The sequence below is a fragment of the Dendronephthya gigantea genome, unplaced genomic scaffold (genome assembly GCF_004324835.1).
Source record: "Dendronephthya gigantea isolate DGI-Jeju-01 unplaced genomic scaffold, DenGig_1.0 000210F, whole genome shotgun sequence".
In the NCBI taxonomy this organism is placed as follows: Eukaryota; Metazoa; Cnidaria; class Anthozoa; order Malacalcyonacea; family Nephtheidae; genus Dendronephthya; species Dendronephthya gigantea.
Window position 1 is genome coordinate 58,669 of NW_021163220.1, and position 7,214 is coordinate 65,882.

Genomic DNA, 7,214 nt, shown 5'->3' on the forward strand with positions numbered 1-7,214 from the left:
TTTTAATACGTCAACAACTCCTTAAAAGGATATCCTAGTCGGGAAACAGCCAATGAAATGGCAGATATTGTTACCATAGCAACTAAATCACGGCAAATTCGGGCAAATCGACTAAAAAACAACGTAAAATGCAGCGAAAAAAGGAGTAAAAAATCCAAACTAAGACGTTTTTCGGGTATGTTTTTTATTTCTAACATACTTTTAGCCTTTTCCGGAAAGGTTTTACACATTTTAGCCTTACGTTGCTTTGGTTTGGCCGTTTTATTCACATTTCACACCGGGCCGGATGCATTTCAAGCGGGCCGGATGCAAAAATCAATATTAAATAGGTCATTTTATCACTTTAAAATTTACAGTAATCAAAGTCTTTCAGAAGTAATTCATAATTTAGGGTATAGGAAGAGTATTATTGAGGTTAAAAGCAACAACTGATGTTAGAATTATTTAAAAGTGGGCTATGAAAAGGTGATCCTTTCAGACAATTAATATAGCAATTCAGAGCTTTTGTATTGATCTGTCTTTTCAAATATACAACTCACAATATTATACAAATGCATGTGAATTGATAATAAGAAATTTTATGAGATAAATTTACCAATATGACACTGCGAGAACCTTTGGCTTTAATGTTTTTAGTTTAATAATCCAATACACAAACACAATTTGCATCAGAACTCGGAAAGTAGAAATAATATAACTCCGATAGTGGAGTTACCACTGCTTAACTCCTTTTTAAGAGTTACATTTTAACCCCTAAATGATAGTTATTCTGACTGCAAAAACAGAGTTAATATTTTACTCCAAATCTGGAGTTACTTTTAACTCCAAAAAGTGAGTTGTTCTGTACCTTTTTCTGTAACTCCTATTTTAGGAGTTAAAATAACTCCCTCAAAATAACAGTGATATACGCACATGCAGGCTAACATAAACAAGTTTTACTGCTCCAGTAAATATGAAGTCTGTTTCTTCTACAAAAGCGTAATAGATTTTGACTGATTCGAAATATAGAATAAATAGCCTAAAACGTTGCCATAAGAGAGGGGTAATTTTCCAAAGTCAATCCTCGGCCGCGAGCTACAGGGATTGCACCGTCTGTAGTTATTAGTGCATGATGTATGAAATGCTTTGTATATCGGAAAGGAATACGGCCTTAAATAAAGTGCGGGGAATTTCTACCGTCTTAAGCGAAAGCGTTATGAATTTCATTGCTTTAAACAAAGCTAAAAACTTTTGCCGCTCCAACGAAAGCATAAATCGCCTTCACAACCGTGTCCGGCTGTCCCCAAAAGCGTATAACTTTCCACTGCTGCAAAAGCGGTGCAAATAAAAGCAGCGTGATAACTTTCACTGTGTGTATATGCCAAGTTTAATAACTTTCCACCCGTTAACGCTTCACGAAGCGTAAATAAATTCCAAATAAAGCTTCAAACAAAAGTATAATAACTCTCCAGTCTCCACGGCTTCGATCAAAGCGTAAATAACTCAATAACCCCTTTCTCAAGAGCGTAATAATCTCTCACCGCTTCTACAAATCGTAATAATTTTCACCGCTTCAACAAAAGCGTACTAAACTTTCACCGCTTCATGCACAAAAGTGTCATAATTTTCACCGCTTCCCCGAAAGCGTAATGATTTTCACCGCTTCAACAAAAGTGTCATAATTTTCACCGCTTCCCCGAAAGCGTAATAATTTTCACCGCTTCAACAAAAGCGTAATAATTTTTCAACAAAAGTGTCATAATTTTCACCGCTTCCCCGAAAGCGTAATAATTTTCACCGCTTCAACAAAAGCGTAATAATTTTCACCGCTTCAACAAAAGTGTCATAATTTTCACCGATCTCCGAAAGCGTAATAATTTTCACCGCTTCAACAAAAGCGTAATAATTTTCCGCTTCAACAAAAGTGTCATAATTTTCACCGATCCCCGAAAGCGTAATAATTTTCACCGCTTCAACAAAAGCGTAATAATTTTCCGCTTCAACAAAAGTGTCATAATTTTCACCGCTTCCCCGAAAACGTAATAACTTTCACCGCTTCAACAAAAGCGTAATAATTTTCACCGCTTCAACAAAAGCGTAATAATTTTCACCGCTTCAACAAAAGCGTAATAATTTTCACCGCTTCAACAAAAGCGTAATAATTTTCACCGCTTCTACGAAAGCGTAATAATTTTCACCGCTTCCACAAAAGCGTATAATAATACTAATTTTCCATTGCTTAAAAAAGAAGTAATGTAAGTGATTGTAATGAAGAAGTAATGAAGTAATTCGTTGTAAAATGTGAAAAAATACTGTTTTTCATGCCTTTTATATCAACCTAATCCACTGAAACAATTATACTTGAATGACATCTACCCTCATTAAGTTTTATGGTATTGTTTGCTAAAACTCACAATGAGAGTACATGCAGTAATTCAAAACAAACGAACTAACAAATTTATGGCCTAATGCATCTATTATAATACATCATGACAAGCGAATTCATTTATTCATAGATATAGACGAATTATTTCAGCTTTCTGGAAGTGGTGTTAAGTTGTAGAATGGAGGATCGATCTTAATACGAAAATCACAAAGAAAAAAAATCTATTAAATGGTCATAATTACATATAATTATACTAAATGACATTAGTCGGAAAAGTGAACTTCTGGGAAATGTCCGGTCTTAGATAGGGATACGAAATTACTGATATGCCACAGAATAGACCAATTGCGAAACTTAGTGACCGCGCCTTCGTGCAACATGGAAACGAGGCTTATTATGCAAAAAACAATATTTGTATTTTTTGTAGTACAAAGCTATTCGCCGAGTTATATGCCGTTTTTCGCCTTTGTTTTCATGGCCAGAAAATTCGGACATAATTAACATTCTACTTCCGCCTAAATTTGCATATGGTGTCAAAATAAAGCTTCGCGAGTTTATAGTAAACTGTAATGTGCACAATACTAAACGCTATAAATACACCTTTAGGTGGTCGATTATAATTTGCCTTAATTGCTCGTTGCAGAGAAAGTTAATCTTAATATTTTGAGACAGTATTTCAAAATGTTTTATCAGTATTCGTCCTGCATTTTCAAAACAAAGTTTTGGTCATTTATCACGTTGAATACCATATAAAACGAAAACCGTAATAGCGTACAAATAAAATAAAAATGCAGAGCCGACATAAACCTTTACCAGCAAAATATTACCTCAGGATCTTTAATATGACACGAATTACAAGAAACAACCAGGGCAAATTGCAAAGATGCAATGGTTTTCCTTAATTTTGCGAAATTTAAGAATGCGCAATATAATTTTTAGTTCTGCAAACGAATAATATTTGAACAGATATGCAAATTTGCTACGGCAATCTGCATATTCCATGTCCGCAATTTCTGGCCATGACATATTTTTCGATACCTTTCAGCTTGGTTTTATCGTTGTTATCATAGTTTTCAGGTTAGGAAGTTTTGCCTTTCAATTGAGGCGTTTTTGTGGTGTTTTCATTAATCTTTTCGGCTGCTTTCGTCGGGGAAGTATGGAAAAGGCCGACACAAACTCAGGTAAAAATTTAGTTTTTCCAAACTATTTCGTCTCAAGTTTTGAAAATGTATTTCATTTTTCTCCCTCTTATTTGTGCAAAATTTAGCGATATATATTTGGTGCAAAATCTATGTTTTTTTATGTCAAAAATTATTGAAAAGTGACAGTCAGATTATATAATTTTCGAACCTGATGACTGAAATGGCTTCATTTATTCAAATTCATTCACAAATATCACTGCATTTTTTTTCTTTATACCACAGTAATACTGTTAAAATGGTCAAAAGTAACTGACTGAAATGTTTTTGTTTATTTTCGTTTTAATAAAGTATAGACGATGCATAGCTTGCATGCCGACCTGAAAGCCGAATTTTATAAAAGTCGAATTCGAATGCATCGAATGCATTCTGCATTTTTGTTAGTACAAAACACTATTCTTTCTATCTACTACCATGCAATAAATGTTTAATAAGGGTTAACCAGGAATACTTGAAAAGGAAAGGATCCCGTTCACCATCGTAAACGGAAAAACTCTGGTTTAAATATTTTTCGCTTTTGGCTTTGCCATCATGTAAAGGTGCATGTATCTTAAAAAACGCTGCAGCTCGCATTGTGGCTACCTTTATAGTATGTTATTGCCGGAAAAGGAATATTCAAATGGCAATTCAAAATAGACAATGATATTATGTTTTAGTTATAACTTATAAGTATTTTACTATCCATTTCATGCATGTGCGCCAAGTTGAAGAGTTGTTTTGCTTTTCAGTCGGCATCACATCACATGTACTGTACTCTGTAGTCTATATACACAGGGAAAATAAACATAAAACTCCGTTGCTTATTTTATCTCTTATAGTTTTTGTCAACAGATTTCTACTATTTTTTTTGCTGAGCTGTAAAATTGCTGTCAAATTACATCTTATCGATCGATAAAATTGGTATAAAAAAATTTTAGATGAGAAATGTGAACATGGTGGTTTGCTCGATCGTGACTTTTCAATAATTTTTGACATAAAAAACATAGATTTTGCACCAAATATATATCGCCAAATTTTGCAAAAATAAGAGGGAGAAAAATGAAATACATTTTCAAAACTTGAGACGAAATAGTTTGGAAAAACTAAACTTTTACCTGAGTTTGTGTCGGCCTTTTCTATATTTCCCCGACGAAAGCAGCCGAAAAGATTAATGAAAATATACCCCCAAAACGCCTCAATTGAAAGGCAAAACTTCCTAACCTGAAAACTATGATAACAACGATGAAACCAAGCTGAAAGGAATCGAAAAATATGTAAAACAAAGGCGAAAAACGGCATATAACTCGGCGAATAGCTTTGTACTACAAAAAATACAAATATTGTTTTTTGCATAATAAGCCTCGTTTCCATGTTGAGCGAAGGCGCGGTTACTAAGTTTCGCAATTTGTCTATAAGTTCACGGAGACAAAGGGGATATGAAGGGATTTTTCTTTTACTTTGATTGATTCTTACAATTGTTTCACAAATATAATTAGATGCAAGCAGGCCATTCCTGTATGCCAAACTAGCTGGATCATTTCGTTAGGCAGATATGAAGCGTTGATAATGTCTAAAACTTTGATCAAATTGCTTGAGATAAAACATAATTACTACGCTTATGGCTCTATATTTGTAAACGACTATTATAGTGTACATTATAGTTTGGCAAACGAGCGTTCATCGAACGAACACTTTCCAAAAGTCATTTTTTGATATTGTGTATCCATGGTTTTTCTCCCAATCGTCGCATTCCCAACGCCCTTTTGATTGTGAAGTTAGCCAGTGAACCTGATTACAAATAAAGGCCAAATGATCGAATAATCGATGTGGAACTGGGAAACTATCATGATGCCATTTACCAACTCTATATTGTCCCGATTCACGACCCCACTGAGAACACTGACTGGCCAGAATTGTCATCAGGTAAGCGATAATAAGATCCACAGCTCTTGGGAAGGGTGTTTGTCTGAGCAGTGAAATACTTAATAACTTCTTCACCAAGATTGTTGGTTTTATTAGTAGCGATATCAAAGACTCGTCCCGGAATCTTTTTACGACAGAAAAATCTGAGTTGATTGAACGACATTTTTGATCTCAAGTCGCGAAGTGCATATGCTGAAAGTGCGAGATTTTGGTTTTTGTATTCACTGATTCGTCGATAATCATTTACCATGAACCAATCCATTTCTTTTGATCCATTCTGAACAAGATTATTAACCAGTGTCCAGCCACCTACAAAATGGAAAATCCATTTACCGCGTCACAGTTTTATATTCCGTATACTCTTATTGCCAATTATATGAGTATAAATTGTACATATGTTATGAGTAGAATTTTAAAGTGCTACTACGACGAAATTTTCGACCCTATTTTTATTAGGCTAAAAATTTATTCAGTCTTCTAAAAACAATTTGATGTATATATAACTTTTATACGAATCTCTAAAATCAACTTAGCCGCGCAAGAACCTCATCGTGAAAGTCGGAACAAATTTCAATAATTTTCTTTCACTTTGGAGATCTATCTCTTTCCATAGGAACAGATGGGTACATCGTAATTATCGCTACTCTGGTTTTAATAAATGAAAGTAATAACCACAAAAAGATTACTTTCATTTATTAAAACCAGAGTAGCGATAATTATGATGGATTATATACCTGGTTGCCGTGAGCTCATTAACTTCACTGAGATGTATAGATATTTAATAATTTCAATGAATACTGGCTTAGTCGGGATTGCAAGAAATACAGCTTTTTCGTCGACAAGACAACTGAACACTAGTATCTCTCCGCCATGCTAACAATATAGCGGAGCAAAAGTTCGAAATCAGCCTAAGAATTATTTGTATTTACATTGGGTGACTCTGAAAAGAAACGGACCAGACCACACGCCCGTTTGCAGATAAACTGCCAACATCTTGGAATTCCAGACACCCTAGCTTATGCTCTCAATCTCTCCATCTCTGGTAAGGGTGGGGGTATAGCCGCAATTACGAAGTCCGTTACCTCGTCTTTTTAGATACTTTGCAAAGCAATTTATTTTTTTTTTGTTAATAATATATATTATTATATGGCAAGCGTTACTTCCGGTGAAATGGAGTTAAGTGATTGGCTGAGAAGAATCTTCAGCGGTCCATTACTTTCACGCAATGGACCGGCGCTTTCCCGAAATGGACCAGCGTTACCGCTGAGGTATTTTTATTGTTCTTCAAAATCCAATGAATAATAAAACAATTATTAAATTCGGCTTTCGCGGGAATCCAGAATAATTCAGGCTCCGGTCAACTTTATTTGGTCAGATTACATTGACCTCCGCCTAAATTATTCCGAATATCCTGCTCAGCCTCATCCAATAATTGTTAATAATTAGAAAAAATACCTCCATCAGCTTTCATATCACAGTACACTTTGAATGCTACCATTCCCGTTCGCAGGCTGAAAAGTAAACACCCGGACACGGGCAGAAAGATTGTTTTTAACCGTGTCAATTTTATTTTAACGTTATTTCGTTACAGTTTTAACTGTAGGGTTCTTCTGTTTTAGTAAATGTTTTAATCATGAATTCTATGAATTCAGCTGTGTAAAATACACCAAATTTTGCAAGAAATCCAAACGATCTCGTCGCTTCGCAGGGCAAAGCAATCTCATCCAGATTTGCAAGAGAACGACATA

At 34.8% G+C, this 7,214-nt stretch overlaps 1 pseudogene; it reads right to left on the reverse strand.

Annotated features, from left to right (window-relative positions):
* Window positions 1–5,220: 5,220 nt before the first annotated feature.
* On the reverse strand, window positions 5,221–6,964 carry LOC114539645 (annotated as a pseudogene).
* Between the last annotated feature and the right edge of the window lie 250 nt (window positions 6,965–7,214).